Here is a 20,704-nt window from a genome sequence, read left to right on the forward strand (position 1 = left end):
TCATTAGTGTGTTTATTCTGTGGTCGATCCTGTAACTGCCACTGTGATTGCTGTGATCCCCGACACGTTTTTCGACTGATTTGGTCTTTATCAAGGCACAGTTTCAAATCTTTCTAGATTATAGTTCCACTTAAATAAGATATGTTGAGTATACTGTGGCTTTATTGTGTCTACAACTCGTACTTCGTAGCTGTCGCTACGCATGTGACCCCGCAATCGTATGGCCTCTCAAAAAGTCGGTTTAAAAATTTAGACTACCATATGTTTCTTGATATAATTCAAAGCAACTTGATATGCATTAGGGGTTCACCGTGTGTGCGTCCTGACAATCCACTGTGTTTTATACATTTTGAAACCGACTTTTTGAGAGGCCATACAATGGCGGGGGGCACATGTGTAGCGTCAGCCACGATTTACAAGTTGTAGACACAATAAAGCCACAGTATACTCAACATATCTTATTGAAGTGGAACTATAATCTACTAAGATTTGAATCTGTGCCTTGATAAAGACCAAATCTGTCAAAACACATGTCGGCGATCATGGCAATCACAGTGGCAATTACAGGATAGACCACAGAATAAACACACTGATTTTGACTAGACTCATTCTAATGTGTCATGTGACAGCACATGTTTATGGAACAGTAGTTTGTTTTTGTGTACTCCTATAATGTTAAATTATTCTAAACAAACAATATTTACAGACCGCCAGACTATTGGGAAGGAGAGAAAACGGTATCACTTAAGATTGCAGGAGGTCAGATACAGAGTGAGCGCCACCATCTGCTCTTGATGAGGATTCCAGTTAGAGAGGGTAATGAGTTTCTAATACCAGGAGAGCTACAGATGAGTTGGTCTTTAAGGAAGCTGGCCCTGACTTGCGCTATCCATTGGTCGTGTCAGCTCTGCTGCTGTGCACAGACAACTCATTATAGGATTTTGAACCTGTTTAAATGTATACTTTCAGGAGATAGCATCCTAATATATTTTGGACTGTTTTAACAAGAGAATAAACAAAAGTATGGCTGTGATCAACAGAAGGACGACTTTCAAAATATGTTAGTCACATTTCGATACATTCATATTTTAGAATGTTAACACGGTTTCATGACTCCATTTCTTTGATCCATCCCAAATTTAACTTGTATGTCAGAAAAGAGCTCACTATGAAAACCATAAGGATGTTATTTTGTTTTTAAAGTGAAGATCTTGCAAATGTAATGTTGGTCATCTTGTCCATATTTTCTAAATTTGTCCACTTGGTGATGTCATTTTTCTGAGAGGAGGGAGGGATGGAATGGAGCACGTGATCGCGTCTCCTGTAAAGGTGAGCTAGACATTGTAGGACTCCTATTTTCAAACATTGTTCATGCTCCTTGCAAATCAGAGGCTAGGGGAGTAGTATATTGACTACAACTGGAGGATCCAATCGAAGTAGAGAACCAGGAGAAAATAATGTCATCGTGAAAGTCTCGTAAGGAGTTCGGTGAGGCTCTTTATAAAGGCTAACTTTACGCCGAGTAGGGGAAGGATTTCTGTAAAACATCCAGAGCAGAAATACAGAGAACCTAGAAAAAAGGTCCACGGATCCTAAAAGAGGACAGACTGGTTCCAAGTGCAGAGAGAAGAGACTCATTTTAGGGAGGACTATTCTATACTTGCACTGGAGGAGAGTGAGCCCAGAGCTTAGGAGCACAGCCAGATTCTGCATACGATGCCAGATTCTACATACGATGCCAGATTCTGCATACGATGCCAGATTCTGCATACAGTGCCAGATTCTACATCCGATGCCAGATTCTGCATACGATGCCAGATTCTACATACGATGCCAGATTCTGCATACGATGCCAGATTCTACATACGATGCCAGATTCTGCATACGGTGCCAGATTCTGCATATGGTGCCAGATTCTGCATACAGTGCCAGATTCTGCATACAATGCCAGATTCTGCATACGGTGCCAGATTCTGCATATGGTGCCAGATTCCGCATAGAGTGCCAGATTCTGCATATGATGCCAGATTCTGCATACAGTGCCAGATTCTGCATACGGTTGGAGTTGGTTCCTGGAAATATCTGGAGGCCCAGCTGATGTACAGACAAAGAGGCAAGCTGATCCAGAGTGAGAGGGAGACAGAAGCCTGTGCAGACTCCTGCAGCCTTGTGTCCACTAAAGACACTTTAAAACTAAGTACATGTATACCCTTAAAGAATACCCACACGTTATCTTCTTAAGAAATTAAATACATGCATGTTACAAGAAATATTTGCCTCTAAAGATCCAAATAATTAACAAAGCAATACCCTTGGTTTTCACAGAAGCAATATTATATCTGGATGGTTGAGTTGTGCTGCATAATGACTCTTACAGATTGGCATTCATTCAATTACCATTTTACTCTTCATTGTCTATAGTTAAAGCAAAAAGTCCAGAAATCACATTTTTGCTGGTCCTTTAAGGGGTGAGAAAAAGAGATGATGAGAAGAACCTAAGAAAGGACACCTGTGGGGGGTCAGTTTCCCCCCCTCATTGTCCTCCTTGGAAATACTGCCTCAATGTTATACCCTCATTTCTATTGCACTGCAATTTAAATCAGCAAATGAATGAAGGTGTTTTACCGCAAGTGAATTCTTGAGATCAATACGTTAATTCTTTTACTATTTTGATTTCCTTGTGATTGTGTAACCTTTCAAAAGTAATTTACCTTTCGTTTCTAAAACATTCGAAGCACAAACTGAATGAGAAAACACTTCTGTGATTTTATCAATGTATATCCCCTTTGTGGGGTCTTGCAGATCGCCTGGTATTCTTTTCTGCCAGGTATTTCCCCCCCAATTGCTCACTGCCTGATGGGCTTCTGTCACCCGGACTTCGTCTCTGAGTCCACTGTCTTTTAGAACAGCACAGTTGTATTCCTTCACTGCGGCTATTCTTCATTGGCTTGAGGTTCTACTTGTTCCAACTTTCCCCACATTGACATGTCATATGCAGAGACTTGTTCAAGTTCTGTATTTTAACTTCTTCATTAGTATTTATTTGCTTATGGTAACACTTACTCCAACTGTTCCCATATTGACATGTCACGCATGAGGATTTGTGCAAGTTCTGTCTTTGCATTTAACTTGGTTGGTATTCAAAAGGGTTTCTTAATTGTTCACATGCGTGTCGGTATGCCCCGTGACCCCAATGACTCTGGGCAGACTCACCGCTGTCTGGTAACGTGCCTGACCTATGGCACGTTGCTGTGGTGAAGCCTCCTCTTGAGGATGGCGTTTATCGCACTACAAACTCTCTTCCAGCTCTCCTGCCAGCACTGCATTCACCCACCGGTAAGACTGCTGCTTCTCTGCACGACCGCATCCCCAGTAGCTCTGCTGCTGGCTCCTCGACGGTTCTCCCACAGTGCCTGCTGTGTCTCTTGTGGCCTTGCACCACGCCAGTAGGTGATAAAGTGTGGAAGAGCCTGCTTTCCCCAACATGGCACATGCCACTGCTTCTCCCTCGGATCTGCTTCCTTCTTCTCCGTTTCCCCTCCTCTGAACGCAGACACAATTTTTAAATGTCCCGGGCACTCATGCTTTACTATAACAACTAGTCTGCATGTTTAGCTTGGTGCTTCCTTCAGTCCACATTAACTCCTTCCTCCTCTTCCTCGTCTCAGTACTTGAGGCTTTACGGGAGTTGGAGTCCGTAGGATTTTGGGACTTCTAAAGGGACTGTGTTCTGGATTTCTGTTTAGAACAAAAGCATCAGAGACAGGAGAAGTTGGGTGTGTGCTTTGTGTGTATGAGGCGGGAATGGTATTCTGCCTATAGTGTTTTATATGAAGGGGTTGGGGGTTTTAAAATGGGAGGGATTTGTATAGTGACAACAAGCCATGAAGAAACATGGAATTATGGGGTTCTCTTCTTCAGAAAGGAAAGAATACGCGTCTCTCCTGATGGGGTCACCACCTTCCCCCGACAGCCATCGCCTCCCAACAAGTGTGGCAATGGTGTTGCACGGCCAGCGGTACACTTCTCCACAACTGCCTTGAGCACAAGGACACTGCTGGCAGGATCGTCGTCATACACAGCTCCGCTCCAAACGCGGCGGACTCGGCCGAGCACTGCAGCCGGGTGAGGGTTTCACAAGCTGCGAGGAGTACACAGGGCACGTTCAGGCCTCAACAATATGCTCCGCCAGGGCCCCAATAAGCCATTGAGCCAGGCACCGCCGAGCCGCAGGTCTTCACAAAACTGTAGCGGCTTCGATATGTATTATAATTCGGTCTGTGATATTACCAGCATGCACTCAGAAATAGGAGAAATTCCTCGTGAAGAAAACCCGGGCTGCGGATCCTTACACTCCAGCGGCCATCTTCGTAGTGCGCAACAGCGCCCCCCCCACCTGCGCTAATTTCTGGCATTTTGGCAGTATTTTGTTATGTCAAAGCCTATAGTTTGGCTTTTGCGTATAGGCTTTTTATAGGCGCTTCCAGCCATTCCTATTGTCTGCGCTCATCAATGGCCAGGTGTTGGGAAGCTGAGTTGCAAAGATACAAGATGTCTGCGCAGCTGCAGTGTAACTGACACTTCATGCTTAAAGGGTGCGCCCTGCTCGCCCTCTCACCTGGGGAGCGTGAAATCTATAGCATTCTGTGCCGTGTGAATCTTCGTGCAACATGTGCTCCCTACATCCTACACTTCAGGAAGGCTCTGAAGACCCTACTCTTCGAAAAACATCTCGTCAATCGCTGATCGCGATCCTGTTGCCCCTATCCCTCCCAGCTCTTCTGCTACCATACACCCTTGCTGTAACCCCCACACTGAACCCTTTTGCTCAGCGCTCGACTGTCTTGCAGCTAGCCTTGCACTTTATAAAACCCATACATTTTCATTTATGTATTTATTTTATTTTGCATGCGTATAAAAGGCCAAAAGACTGAATCTGGCTTCTAAGGACATGTTCTAAATCTATAACTTTGACCCCTTCATATCCAACCTACAACAAACTTTACCAACACGTGTTGCGTAACTTTGAACGTTCATGCCGAGTTTGGGGATGGATTGATCGGGTCAGGAGGGTGAAAGGAAGAGTTTTACTTGCATGAAGCAAGAGAACTGGTGCACGAAAACTCACAATATTTGGCCTATAGTAAAGGGCTAATGCAAAATATAACCTTTTTAAGAATGATCTAAATTATCGGCACCCCCACTCCCTCCTTTCCTGTCTCTCTCTGGCCAGCCTCTCTTGGCACTCTTCCTGCACCCACCTGCAAGGCTAAAAACCTCAGGGTAATCTTTGACTCCACACTATCCTTCTCTCCTCACATCTCCGAAGTCTCTAAGAAGTCTCACTACCAGCTGCACCTCCTCAGAGGTATTCTTCCTTTCCTCTCCTTCCCCCAGAAGCTCACTGTCTCCAGAGCTCTGGTTCTCTCTAGGCTGAACTACTGCAACAGCCTCTTTCTAAATATTCCTGCCTCCACTCTCCGACCTCTTCAACTCATCCAAAACAGGACTGCGAGACTTGTCCTTGGCCTGAAGCCCAGGGATCGTATCTCTCCAGGACTGAAATTTCTGCACTGGCTCCCATTGGCTGTGAGGATTAAGTTCAAAACCCTCTGTATTGTCCACAAGGCCTTCTGGGACCTGGGGCTTCAATACCTTCAAGTCTCTCTTCCTAAATATCTTCCTTCTCGAGCCCTGCGCTCAACCGCTTCCAACTCCCTCACAGTCAGTCGCTTCTCCAAGCAACGAGTTGGTGGTAGATCTCTTTCCTCGGCTGGGGCCTCCCTCTGGAACAGCCTCCCTGCCTCCCTGAAACTTGTTCCGGAAACACCTCAAAACCTTTCTCTTTGCTCCTGCTTTTTCTCCTTCTCTCCCCTGCTGACCTCCTGACTGAAACTGCACTGATTACCTGACCACCCTCTGGTCTCGGGCCCAGGTCTTTTCCCCACCAGTCACACACCTGCACTGCCTACCTGGCAACCCCCGCACTTGGGACTGTTCCTGTATCTCTACCGTTCCACCACCAGCACTCGACACCTGTTTGATGTATTTACCTATGCACTTGCCACCTGCTGGCCGTTACTTACTTGTGATTACTTATTCCCTTGTACTGCAGTGTCCCTTCCCCCTCCCCCGTGCAATTTCTCCTCCCCCTTCCCATGCACTTGCGCGATCTGAATGACACCTGCCCTAGTAGGATCGTTGTCTGTCCTCCCTTTGTTCCCCCTTCCATGCCTCATCGCGCCTTGAAACACTTGTGTGTGTATAGGCGCGTTATAAATGCCATATCATATCATATCATAGTTTTTGGGTAATCCTTCAAAAATAGGGTCAAAACAATGTCCAGCTGTATTGTCTATTTTCTGCTGTTCTGGAGGTCCATATGCCCACTTCTAAAATGTAAATCCTAATCTAATCTTTAAATACACCATCTTGGATTGGTGTTATGCTCGTCCAAACCTGTGAAATTGACATCTTGGATTGGTGTAATGCTCGCCGAAACTTGTGAATCCTCCATCTTGGATTGGTGTAATGGCCGCTCTAACCAGTGATTCACGGTGTCTAAAAAGCAGTGAGCCTGGTATGGCAGGGAAAGTATTGAGATGCTCAGACATGATGGCATCGCAGAGCTTGGTGTAGAAGTGCACTTGCGCGATCAGAATGCCCCTGCCTGACGATCGTTTGTCTGCTTCCCCCTGACTTCAATACTTAATTGCACTTGTAAAACAGCAGAATTGTTGTCAGACCTATTTGCTGTCTCAACTGTTAATTGTATTATATGCACTTACTCTGCCTGTGCAGACTATTATCATTTCAGAATTTCAAGGACTCTGAACGACTGTTGTTTTTCCCCCCTCTCCCACCCTCCTTGAACGATTTGAAACACTTGCCTGTGTATAGGTGCTATACAAATAAACAGTACCATACCATACCAAACAATGCATAACAGAGTGCTTTACAGAGGTATACAACAGTACAGATGCATAATGGAGCGCTTTACAGAGGGACACAACAGTACCGATGCATAACAGAGTGCTTTACAGAGGTATACAACATTACAGATACATAATGGAGCGCTTTACAGAGGGACACAACAGTACCGATGCATAACAGAGTGCTTTACAGAGGTATACAACATTACAGATGCATAACAGAGCGCGTTAAAGAGGTATAAAAAAGTACAGATGCACAATGGAGTGCTTTACAGAGGGGTACAACATTACAGGTGCATAACGGAGCATTTTACAGAGGTATACAACAATACAGATACTCAAGGGAGTGGTTTACAGGGGTGTACAATATTACAGATGCACAACAGAGCCTGCTACAGAGGTGTACAACAGTACAGATGCACAACGGACTGCTTTACAGAGGTATACAACATTACAGATGCTTAACGGAGCGCTCTACAGAGGTGTACAACATTACATATGCATAACGGAGCACTTTACAGAGGTAAACAACATTACAGATGCATAACTGAGCGCTTTACAGAGGTATACAACAATATGCATAACAGTGCACTTTACAGAGGTGTACAACAGTACAACAGAAGAGATGCATAACAGAGCACTTTACAGAGGTGCACAACAGTACAGATGCATAACAGAGCACTTTACAGAGGTAAACAACATTACAGATGCATAACTGAGCGCTTTACAGAGGTATACAACAATACAGATGCATAACAGTGCACTTTACAGAGGTGTACAACAGTACAACAGTAGAGATGCATAACGGAGCACTTTCCAGAGGTGCACAACAGTACAGATGCATAACAGAGCACTTTACAGAGGTGTACAGCAGTACAGATGCATAACGGAGCACTTTACAAAGGTATACAACTGAACAGATGCATAATAGAGTGCTTTACAGAGGTGTACAACAGTACAGATGCATAACAGAGCACTTTACAGAGGTGTACAGCAGTACAAATGCATAACGGAGCGCTTTACAGAGGTATACAACTGAACAGATGCATAATAGAGTGCTTTGCAGAGGTAGTGCACACTGTGTATCACTCACATATGCCAAACACAACCCATGGTCTTTTGGGTGTGTGTGTGTTTGGTGTTTTAGTTTCATCGGCTGAACATCTTCATCCAAGTTTGTGGTACTTTTATCAGCTCACATGGCACATTGGTATTTTCTTCATTTTGCACCCACTGGTGTTACTTCCGACCTACTGCGCATGTCTGAATGTATGCATATGTTATTTTTCATTACAACTGAATATCTCGAGTTTGCGATTATAGACTTGTTTGCAGCCGTGCCCAACTTCAATGTAGGTGATAGCTATGAGACAAAAGTCTCAACATTTTTTAGAGTTTCCTGGGCCCCGGTGAAATCCTCGCAGTTCGTACTTGGAGTGGGCGTCACCGTGTTGGAACCACCACCAGGACCCAATAGGGTCCGACCCGACACTTCAAACTCAGCTACTGCAGTTCTTGTCTGAGCACCTGTGAGCAGGGGCCTCAGAGGGTGGTGATCTCCCACACACATGCAGCACACCTAGCCCAGGACCTAAGGCTCAAGATCAAGCATGCAACACTATCCCTCACTCTTTCTTTGCAATGTAAACACATGTGTAGAAGCTCCTTCGGAGAAAGGAAACACATTTCTTAAGCATTCACTAAGCAAGCAAACTGCTTCCAAAATGTCTCATTTAAGCCTTTACTAAACCCTACCCAAGCATGCATAGCGTAGGCAAAATGTCAATAAACTGATAGTGATCATTTTCTAAACGGTTTACTTAATGCTTAGAGAATAAATGGACAGCTCCTAGAAGAGAAATGCTTAGCACTGCTTGGGAACTCCAATTTAAACATTCCAAACACTTGACAAGTACTTGAGAACTATTAAAAATGCATTTCACTTTCAGAAGTGTACCTGTGTGCACCAATACCATTGCGGGCAGAATGGCAGGCAAATCCCTGTTTTACACGCAAATAATGGGCCTACAAAGAATTCTGGAGATGGTGTAAAAAAAATGAGGGGAGGCAGTTTATTCCATGCAAGAGAGTGCCAGCATTAGCACTTGCGTAATTTTGGGTCCCCTGCATGCCATTTTAAAAAAATCCATTCTCTATTTAGTAAAACATGTAAAGGCCGACTGCAAATTATGCTTTGCAGCAGGCATTTACAAATGGATTCTTGTGGAATCAACCTGCTTTTAGCCATGGTCAAACAAATCCTGCTTTCAAGGAGGAGGGAAGCTCGGCGGAGAAGTTAACTCCACTTCGTGCACCTTCTCCACCTTGAAATCAATTGAAGTGGGCTGGAGCAAAAAATCAGGGACAAAGGGATTGCGCCTTGCTTTTACTCCTTCATTTACAGCTCTTCCATCAGGGACGTCATTTAGGGGTTGCCAGAGGTTGCAACTGCGACCTCTGAGGTCTCCCTTGTGACCTCTTAAAAAAAAAGATATATATATATTTTTTTTTTTTTTTTTTTTTTTTGGTAATGCAAGTTCCTGGGCTGTGGCCAGAACCATGTGGCTCCTTAGTTCTGGAGGGGCTGGCTTTCTTGTTCAGGCCCCTTAAAAAAGAAGAAAAATAGGAACAGGAGTGCCACAAGTCTTTCAGCACTGATCCTAAATAAGAAAGAATCGGAATACCAAATAATGTGTCTTTCTGGAATTCTATACAATAGTTGCTAGATACATTAAAGGTTTATTTCAGGCACACTTCAGGGGGTGAGCCACTGATTTAGTCTGTTCTTAAACGCCTCAACTCAGCCTTTCATCCTTCTGAGGTCGATAAATGAGTACCAACACTGGTTGGGTGATATTGGGTGTATATTTTCTCTATATAAAGCGCATAAGTGTAAGTGCTATATAATAACACATCATTGTCATTTGGTCATGGACGTCTGCTGCATTCACAGTAATTTGGTAATATGGGACTATACACACTGATCTTAACGATACATATGGCGATCCATTCTTGTATGAAATGTACATCACATTATAGTGATATCGTAACCCTAGTTTTTGTAGTTTACAATGCTATGTGATGCCACTTCCTGTTTTGTCAACGGGTGAAAGGTTGTGTTCGATCGCTTCCCGTGATATCACTTTGGGGTGGGATCAAATGACATCACTTCCTGTGATGTCATCAGGGGTCAAGGGTCATGTGATGTCACTTCTGCTGCCCCTGGCATTTTGGTGAAATGACGTCCATGTCTTCCACATGTAAAATACTGGCCGGAATCTGCTGCCGAGAGGTAGTCTAAAAGATGTTTCAGTGCTTGACATCTTTCCTCACTGTTGTCGAAAGTGAGACGTGAGTGTAAAGTACACCACTTTTAGGTTTATAAGGACTGTATCCCTTTGGGGCCTGGAAAACATCATGACAATCGCTACCATGGTAAACGTATATGAACTATAGTAATTGTCGTGATATTATGAAGCAAATGGAAAAATCGCATCCTGTGAACAGTGGCGTTTCCAAGCACCAAAAGGGATACGCCGAATGATGCCTCAATGGCGATGCATTTACTCTTCCATGCAATAAATGGCACTTAAAGCTATACTTTGGCCCGCTTGTACTGTCTTGGGATTATTTTCATATTTGAGCTTTTATTTATTTATATCGCACCACAGCCCGTCGGCATCAGGACTTCGACAGTATTTCCCAGTATAAAACATAAAAAGGCTGCTGCTGCCCTCAGTATATATGGCTCTGATGGGTACGGTCTCATTGCAGCTTAATGACTGCCGCAAAGTACGACTATGTTCAAGACCAACTTAGAATAGGGGCAGTACCTGAACGTCACACATGGCACAGTGCAACATGGTATTTACCGCACACTCAGTGGGCCTCATTATAGTTGGGTGGTGCCATACAATGTGGCAGTAATACATTTTACTGCTGTATTAGCGCACTGCCCAACTACGAGTTTGGGTGTAAAGTGGAGAAAAACCAACCCGCAAAAAAGCTGGAGCTATTTCCGCCACCTTAACAGCCAAAATCAGCCATTTTGGCAGTATTACCACCAGTGGATTTCCCACCAGCTGTAATACCACCTAAATCTCCAATGGAATGCTACGGACTCCAATTAATGGAGACTAACATTGCCTACCGCCACTTGTAATCCAGCAGTAATACCACCAGACCAAGTGACGTTAACGGTAGTACAGTTTTGTGGTATCTCGGCAGATTTTCCCTCGAGATATCACCAAACACGTAATGAGGCTGGCTGTGCTATGACAAGCGATGGGAAGTGCCTTAGGATGTCTATTAATTTGCATATCGCCTCATATTTGTATTGGTGAATCTTGCAACGTAAATAACGTTTTTTTCTTAAAAACCCATTGTTTGGTATGGTATGGTACTGTTTATTTGTATAGCACCTATACACAGGCAAGTGTACTGCTGTTTACCTCTGTAAAGCACTCTGTTATGTTTAACTACTCTTGTATACCTCTGTAAAGTGCTCCATTATGCATCTGTTTTGTTGTATACCTCTGTAAAGCGTTCTGTTATGCATCTGTATTGTTATATACCTTTGTAAAGGGCTCTGATATGCATCTGTACTGGTGTATACTTCTATAAAGCTCTCAGTTATATATTGGTACTGTTGTACACCTCTGTAAAGCGCCCCGTTATGGATCTGTAATTTTGTATAACTCTGTAAAACGCTCTGTTATGCATTTGTACTGCAATATACCTCAGTAAAGCACTCCGTTATGCAGCAGTACTCTTGTATACCTCTGTAAAGCACTCTGCTATGCATCTGCACTGTTGTATACCTCTGTAAAGTGCTCTGTTATGCATCTGTACTGTTGTGTACCTCTGTAAAGCGCTCTGTTGTGCATCTATTTTGTTGTATACCTCTGTAAAGGGCTCTGTTATGCATCTGTACAGGTGTATACCTCTGAAAAACTCTCAGTTACCCATCTGTACTGTTTTACACATCTGTAAAGTGCTCTGTTATGCATCTGTACTGTTGTATACCTCTGTAAAGTGCTCCGTTAAGCATCAGTACTGTTGTATACCTCAGTAAAGCACTCCGTTATGCATCTGTACTGCTGTGCACCTCTGTAAAGCACTCTGTTATGTATCTGTACTGTTGTATAACTCTGTAAAGCGCTCCTTCGATTCCTGAAGCTAGGCCCATGCTCAATAACTACCATAATAATAATGACAATGCAGATGACAATGGTTACTTCATCGGGAATTACTTAGTATACATCAGCTGCAGTGTTGTGTGATATGTATTGGAGTTGTTAAGTGAGTGGGGGCATTGGCTGGTAAAGCTCTTCCAGAACACGCTTTAATGCCATGCCACACAAGTCTGCTGAAGGAGTCGTGGTCCTTGTTTTCACTGGTGCGCGATAGTGCGGCTAACCCCAGACTTGCAGACACGTTTCCTTTGTGATTTGTCGCCCTGTTTAGGGGCCTGTCTCCTTATCATTATCCTCTTGCGTGGGCGTGTCTTGCCTTCTTCTTCTTTCCTCCGCAAGTGCTTAGCAATGGCAGGTCGCATCTCTGTTCTAGACTCTGTTCTAGACTATGGAGAAATCGACCGGCCGTTTCTCCTCCTCGTGGAGGATCACGTCGGGCCTGGTTCTGCTTCCTACGTCTTTCGGGAGAGGTAGATCTGGTTGAAGAACAAAATCTCTCGCTTGCTCCTCTCTTGCTGTTTGACTGCAGCAACAATGTGCCCCTTATAAATGCCACCACCCCGGTAGGCTCTGGATCGTTCCGCCTCTTCTGTTGACATGGCCGGAGGAGGTGGCCCTGTACCTTGAGCCACTGACTTCCAAGGCTGAAGCCTCCATATGAGTCCATTTCCCAGCCGTGGTTTTCTTTGCTTTTATGCAAATCGCCAGGAGTGGATCTATGAAGCGATACTGTATTGCCGGACCTGGGGCAACGCCCCTTGGCCCAGTCCCCTCCTCCATACGGCCACACACCTCAAAAAATGAGAGGGTACCCCCAGTCTATTTTTTCAATTTCCAGCACTGGTTCGCATGTGTTATGCCATTTCTTGTACAGTAACACACGCACACCGTTTTCTAGTTCTGTCTGAGTGTGCAATGACTTTAGAATGCACAAGGTGGCGCTGTGACACACATCAGACTCTAATGCTAATACGTTTTGGCGCAATAGAGCAGGGAAGCTGGTATCTGAGTGAGGAGGCATAGAGCATTGTCGTTTGCCCCAGAATGTACAGCGGCCATATTGGATTGGGCACTCCCAGTTGAACCCAATGGGAGCTTGTAACTCTAGCAGTTGTTCGTTTTTTCAAGATGATTATTATTTTATTTATATCTGCATATAACATAATCCCTTCATTTAAAATGTTTTCTAACCTTCCCAGAGGACAAAGTTCTTTCCCCGAAGACATGTACTTTTCACCACCTGCCAAGCTGTCACATGAATGTTTTTCACATGAATGAAGTGCATCAAAAATTACCATACCCTAACACTTTTGAATAATTAAAAACAAATATTTCATGCGTCCAAAGGTATTTCTCAAAAAACCATTATGCGTCTGGTTTTTGGATTGGGGCTGGTTTGAGTTGGCACAGCAAGACCAGCCGCAATCTGGACAATTTGAGCACATTTTATACATTAGAATTCCTGTCATTACCTTCTGTGGTATTGCCTCAGACATGAGGTGCTAAAAAGTCCAGGCACTGCAGCTCTGACTGGATTTCAGGGGTCTCCAACCATGGACTCTTCAGATGTTGTGAACTACAACTCCCAGCAGCCCGAGCCAGCACAGTTAATGTTGAGGGATCATGCACCTCACAACCTTTTAATTCCCCAGGGCGGGTGAAAAGGGAGGATTTTGTTTTGGGTGTGTGAGACCCCATGGAAACGAATGGACGGGCGGGAGGCTTGGCGGGTGAATTAATTCATGCCAAGGCGTGTGTCAGTCGCCAAAAGCGTGAGAGGTAAGAGGTATGGATCGTGGCGAGTCGCAGGTTCCAGACACGGAGTCTACGGCAATTCATTTCGATCAACTGCTGGGACCCTGTTCTGGAGGTTCCTTTCCCACTCAGGAGTGAGGTGAGTGTTAGGCATCAGGGGTTACTGTTTTGATGAGCAGCCTGGGTCATGATAACTTTGCTTTTCAAGTAATCGGAGGCCCTCCCAAACGTTCTGATCCAGGAGGTCAAATGACTGTTCTGTGGAGGTGCCCAAACTATGCTTGTTACCCAATAGCAAGCAAGTAGGGACACGTCAAGCAATTACAGGGGCCTCAAATGTGCATCTGTTGAGCTAGTGAACAGTTGTTTTGCGTACGATGTAAAACTGGCCTTTTGCAGTAGCACATAGGCAAAAAACTCTGAATCGCCCAGAAATACATACATGCCAACGATCCCGATTTAGGCGGGAGACTCACGATTTTTTTGTAACAAAAACCTTGCTATTTTTTACTGCCTCTGATTCATGGAATGTTTTGCACGGTTCAAAGTGACTTTGCACTGCTGAAAAGTGACTTTGCACTGCCTACACTAACACTGATGGAACTGTGCAAAGTGTATTTTTCCAGTACAAAGTCTGTGCAAATTTTGCAGTCCAAAATGAGTTTGCACGGACTTTGCACTCCAACAATGCACTTTGCACAGTTCCATGAATCAGGGTTTGTGTCAGCAGTGCAAAGTCACTTTTCAGCAGTGCAAAGTCACTTTGAACCGTGCAAAACATTCCATGAATCAGAGTATTAGTAGGGGTGGACGGGGAACTAAAAAGTGGCACAGAAAAAGGTTTTCAAAGTGGCCCCATATTACACCCGAGCAAGCAAGCCCATTCCGTAGTAAGGTTTGGGTTTCTCTTACAAGAATATTTGGAACCAAATCGTCCATGATGATTTTTAAGGCACATTTGACTCTGCATAGGGAAAGTAGGCCAGTCGATCACTGTGTAATAGTGATGAGCGATTTAGTCCAGTTGACAGGTAATTCTGTGCAGTTAGTGACCAGTTTTTAACTGTTCTGTGTTCTTAGATCGCCAGGCTTTTTTTCGCAGAGTTTTTTGCTAAATATTTTAAACTAAATTTTTATTTTTTATATTTGGGGGGATCCCCCAAGACCCCTTTCCCTATTTTGTAGTCCCTATATCCACCCACCCCCTATATTTTTTGATGAGTTTTTCAAGCAAAAACTTTCGGCAAAAAAAGCTGCGAAAAAAAGCCTGGTGATGCAAGAACACCATGCCGTTTTGAACTGCCATTTTCTATAAAGTACCAGTGCAAAAACAGCATTGAACCAAGTGATGAGTGCAAAAACGGCATTTGCACTATGTAATGAATCCTACGGATCCTTCACAGAAACCCTGCCTAAAGTCTCCTCCCAGGTTGCCACAGGAAGGCAGACGCTTCCTGATCCTGACCTTGGGGGTGGTGTACTGCAGGAGGATCACCTTGGAGGGGACAGGTCCCGGGGTTGTGAGGGGATCTCGTGGGATGAGACGTGGTATTTGTCTTTGAAAGGGAAGCTCCTTTCAAAAGTGCCAAAACATGTAATGGCCTATTGTCGTTATGATGTATCGGGGCCGCACATTAAGCCTGTGGATGTGGGCAAAGCTGGTGTAAAATCTTTAAAAATCACAAGGGAGGAAAAGCCATTGGAGACCCCTAAGGATAAAAATCCCCCCTACTCCCAAAGGTGCAGTGAAAGGAAATCTATAAATGTTGGCGTAAGCAAACTGACTTCCCCTGTACAAGTGAAGTCTTGTGATTTGTGCTTAAATACCTTTAGGGACTACATTTAAAACTAGGAAGTTGATAAGAAAACCTTATTTTGTTGATTGGCACTACAAATCCCGTAATCCCAGAATTACTGCGACCTTCCACTTTCCCCACGTTTCCATTAATCCAATTTTTAAAAAACTACCGCCGATCCACTAATTGTTTCAAATTGTTGTCCTATTTCCCTACTACCCTTTCTCAATAAAATGCTTCAACGGTTGGTCTATTCTCAAGTCTATACCTTTGTTTCTAACTCCTCAATTCTCCCACAATTCCAGTCTGGCTTCCGCCCTCTTCACTCCATGGAAACTGCTCTTCTTTCTGTTTTCGACTCATTCCTTACTGCTTGGTATTTTAAACACTCAACTATTATTATTCTTTTGGACATATCTTCTACTGGCGTCTCTTTCTTCCTTCGGTTTCGCGGTCTTTGTCCTATCCTGGTTTCAATTTATCTATCTCAAAGAACTTTCTCTGTGTCATGGGCTCGCAATCATCTAAATCTTCTTTGCTTGCACATGCATTCCACAAGGGTTCGTCTTGGGCCATTTTCTGTTCTCTCTTTACACTTACCCTCTTTTTGCCGTTATTTCTTCCTTTGGTTTGTCACACCACATTTATGCTGATGACACTCAACTTTTTTTCTCTCCTTTTCTTCTTTTTCTCCTGAGATTCACCACACTCTTTCTGCTTGTCTTCTGGCCATCAAATCCTGGATGTCACTATCTTACACTTTATGCTGGGAAAACGGAGGTTCTCTTCTTCCCGCTAACACCCTTTCCCCTCCCCCCCTTCCTTTATTTCTTTCCCCCATCTCAGCTTCCAATCTCATCTACGGCCCGAAATCTTGGGCTCTACTTTGACTCTAGTCTTTCTTTCGCTCGTCACATTTCTTTAACTTCACATGCTTGCCACTTTCACACACAATATCTGTAAAGCTTGTCCATTTCTTTCTTTTCAAGCCTCTAAATTTTTGATTTCCTCTTTGATCTTTTCCCGACTCTCTTACTGTTCCTCTGCGCTTTTTGGGTTCCCAATTTCTCATCTTGCTAATCTCAAATCTGTTTTGAGCTCTTCTATTCGTCTTCTTTGCCTCCTTCCTTTCTGAGACTCTATCCCTTCCTCTCTTGCTACTCTTAGCTGGTTATCTTTTCACACTCAACTTAAATTTAATTTCCTACGCCTTGTCTTCAAATGCCTCTGTGGTCTTGCTCCTGATTAGCTCTTTGTTCTGGTATCATTCTAGCCCCCTTCTCATTCCCTCCGTTCTTCCTCTCAATTTCTCTTGGTGGCAGCCCCCACCCCTTGTGCTCAATCTTGTTTTTATACTTTCACTCCCCTTCACTCGAACACCCTCCCTTACTCTCTTTGCTCTATCTCTACCTATTCATTATTTCGTAAGTCATTGAAGTCTCACCTCTTGCAACATGCTTGATTGATTGATTTCTTATAATGTTTTGCATATTCATTTTACGGTACCGTTCCCTGTTCTCTGTACAGCACCATATCTTAAGGCTCTGTATAAACATAATTAAATACAGTACAAATACTGGCACGGCCGACCAGCAATGTTGCAGTAGTAGTCAGCCTGTTATGCCTAATCACCCACAGCTGAGGGAGGCAGAGAGGCTTAAAAGGCCCCTTTAGGTGCAAGCCATTAGATGGAGAGGGAGCTGTGGCTGGAGTGCTTGCAGCCACAGTAGTAGCAGAAGAAAGAGAGTACATTGTTGGCAATACAGGCAGAAGTCAGAGAAACCAAAGGGATGCCAGGACTTTGTTCAAGCAAATTTCAACTACCTGTCCTGATAGGGTCCTGTTTCCCCAAATTCTGAAGTGTAGAGGTTGCACAGCGGAAGGTGAGAAGGAAGAGTGATTGTCACCATGTGAACCTAATTGCAGAGATTGTGCAGCAGGAAGCGTGCCAGAAACCGTGGCTAGAAAGTGTCATGAAGCAGAGGGTCTCAGGAGCGAGAGGAACTCCTTAATTGATGGCTGTACCAAAGATATCTTCAACGAGGACAGGTGTGGGTCCAAAAAGAAGCTGTAGAAGCCCTGCAGCACATGAAGGGAGGAATAAAGAAGCTGGTGAGTGTTACTGAGCGTTCTGAGCCTTTGCGCGAACAATTGCAGGCAACAGTAACTGATCGCTAATTGTCAAACAATGAAGAACTTCAAAAGTAGAACTCGCGCCTAACCGCACATTATTTCTTTCACTCGTTTAAGAGAGAAATGCAGTGAAACCTTTTAATTGAATATTAAACTCGCTGAAAACACATGAAGGAATGGTCACGTTGGCCTAACAACGATTCTGACCTGAAAGGTAAGCTCTAAACCAAGAGCTTTAAACTCTAATCCAAGAGGGACACAAGAGGGACACAAGTGTTAGTGCAAACATTCCCATAAGCTCAACAGACTACCAGCATTACCCAAACCAAGAGCGTGCAAGCATTGCCTACAGTAAAAAGAGACTAACAACAAGGTTTATGAGTAAACTACATTGGTTGGCAGGATGCAAGTAGGCAAAAGGCAAGGTTGGAGAAAGGGAATCTGGCTGCTTGTGATTGTTCTCTAAAAGCTGATACAACCTACATTGCTAAAGCCAATAGGAGAAAGAGAAAATTATATCCTAATGGAAATTTTGGGTTGTTGTTGCAGACTAGAGTGGCAAAGAGGCTGCCCTTCTGGAAAGGGAATTTTCAGAGGAAAAGTGCCTTGCTTACTTGAAGGTGTTGAAGTGCACTAAAGTGAATCTTGTTGTATCAGAGAAATTGTTCAACTTCACAGAGATACAAAGTACTGAAGTTACAAAGTACTGAAGTTGTGGTGGTGCTTTGATTGTCAGCAGATTTGAAAATTCAGTAGCACAACCTGATGTGGAACCCTATGGGGCAGACAAGTAGACCCTCATGGTGAAATCTTGCACTCAGAGTTGTCTCACTGGAAGTAGAAGTGCTGTGAAATCATCCTGCCAAAGATAAACTTTGATTCCAAACACTACTCAGAAAGACTTAAAAGGTGCTAACCAGAAATTGTGTTTCATTAACCCTATCCAAAGTTGTGTCTATTTGAGTTTAACAAGGAACTGTGTTTCTTCTTTGACATTTATAATCCATGGAAAAGCATCTCAGCCTGAAATAACATTGATGCTCTTTGATGAAGTGGGAAGTCTTTGTTCATAGTTGAAGAGTAACTTTTCTGTTGGATGAACTTTGGTTCACAGAACTTTCTTTTGACACATTGATGGAGCCAAGAACCAAGTTGAGACTGTATTGCAAACCTGGATTTCCTTGTTTATTTTTGCTGAACATTGGAACTGAATCTAACTTGAAACCTGTGGAAGGGGGCCTTGCACAGTTTACCAAAAGAGACTGTGAACATGTTAGAAGTATAACTGTTGATGTTGTTGTGAATTGCCACATATTTCTTTATGTATTTGATGGTTAAGAGTGAGGGACAGATATCCTGTGTTAAAGTGTTTTCTTTTAGTTTTGTTAGGCAGGGAAATCCTTGTATGGGTAGGGATAGTGAGGCGTTTGATGAAACCTATGATTTAATAAAATGGCATATTTTTAAAAATCATACAAAATTCATCCACCTTACATTTCTGACCCCTCACAACCAACTGACAAGTGCTAGAACTATACTTTGCACTCTTCTGGTCTATGCAAATACTGGCGCAAAATATATGTGTTTATTAGTATTGCTAATATAGTACTTTTATCCAAAGCCAAATGTATAAATTGTCAAACTCCAGTGCAAAATTGCCTGTTATTTTTATTTATTTATTCATCTATGTATTTATAAAGCGCTCTAAACCCGGGGGCATCAAGGCACTAGTTACAGAATTAGAGCAACAGTAACAGGTTAAAAGAACAAAAACACGTGAGTAAATCAGAACAGTGACGGTCCCTGAGAGAATAACAGTGTCTTAAGATGTTTTCTGAAGACCCAGTAAGATTGGTCTGATCTTAGTGCTGGGGTTAGTGAATTCTAGTACTTGGAGGCAATGACCAGGAAGCTTAGCCTTCCAGTTCTCTTTAGTCTGAACCTTGGAGTGACGCGTCTGTGGGCATGGGCGAAGCGGGTGGGTCTTGAGGACTGCACTTTTTTTGAGTTTGTTAGAAAGGTAGTTGTGGTGGAGTTTGAAAGGCATTTGTGGGTAATGGCTAGTGTTCTGAAGATAATACGGTCACATATAGGTAGCCAGTGGGTGTTATCCATGCAAAATGTGTGATTGGCCCATTATCAATGGAAACAAAAAGCAGGACTGTCCCACCGGGTTTTGCAAAGAGGAGACAGGGCCTCATTACAAGTCTACCATTCCGGAAATAAGGATGCCAGTAGCAGCGTACTGTCACCCTTTCTGGACCGCCAGACAACGAGTATGCCTGGGGTGACCTGCCGGGAGCACCGCCCCCTGCAGGTATAGTTTCCACTGAAGCACCGGCACTGTTAGGAACGGTGCCGGTGCTTCCGTGCCCCCATTACCGTGGAGTCCTCTGGGACTCCACGGGAATGTGGACTAACAGTTCCCGCCACCTGAAATCCCAGGCCACTGGGACTTAAAATCTCCCAGTGGCACCGGGATATCAGCAGCGGAAACAGTGTTATGAGGTCGGCACGAACCCGCTGGTAGCGCCGGTGTGTTACCGCGGACCTCGTAATGAGGCCCATTATCTCCTAAAAGAGGAGGCTGATCCTCAGACCCGAATGAAGTGACAGATGCCGCAGTCATTTATTTTCCTAACATCCAAAACCTGAGGCTATGCCAATGAGGATATGTGGTTCATGGCTACAAAAGCGAGTGTTTTATAACACGAAATGAGTGCCAATCCATGTGTGCATTATGCACTTACCGATTCAAGCATGCTACCCTTTCATAACAATGATAGTCATCCAATAAAGCTCTGTGGCCATTCTTATGTTCCCAAAATTGTCAAAAAGCAGTCAGAAACCTTATTGATGCTGTTGGTCTATTTCCACTTCCTCTTCCTGGTAG

General features: G+C 43.8%; 1 long non-coding RNA gene across 1 annotated transcript in view; it reads right to left on the reverse strand.

Annotated features, from left to right (window-relative positions):
* The window catches only part of LOC138473280 (uncharacterized), a 312,643-nt gene that overhangs the window by 18,548 nt on the left and 273,391 nt on the right, over positions 1-20,704 (reverse strand). The window contains exon 2 of the long non-coding RNA XR_011268748.1: positions 17,503-17,757. This is a non-coding gene — a long non-coding RNA (uncharacterized lncRNA). The remainder of the gene's footprint in view (positions 1-17,502; positions 17,758-20,704) is intronic.

This window comes from Ambystoma mexicanum, chromosome 8 (genome assembly GCF_040938575.1).
Source record: "Ambystoma mexicanum isolate Mex_15411 chromosome 8, UKY_AmexF1_1, whole genome shotgun sequence".
Taxonomy (NCBI): Eukaryota; Metazoa; Chordata; class Amphibia; order Caudata; family Ambystomatidae; genus Ambystoma; species Ambystoma mexicanum.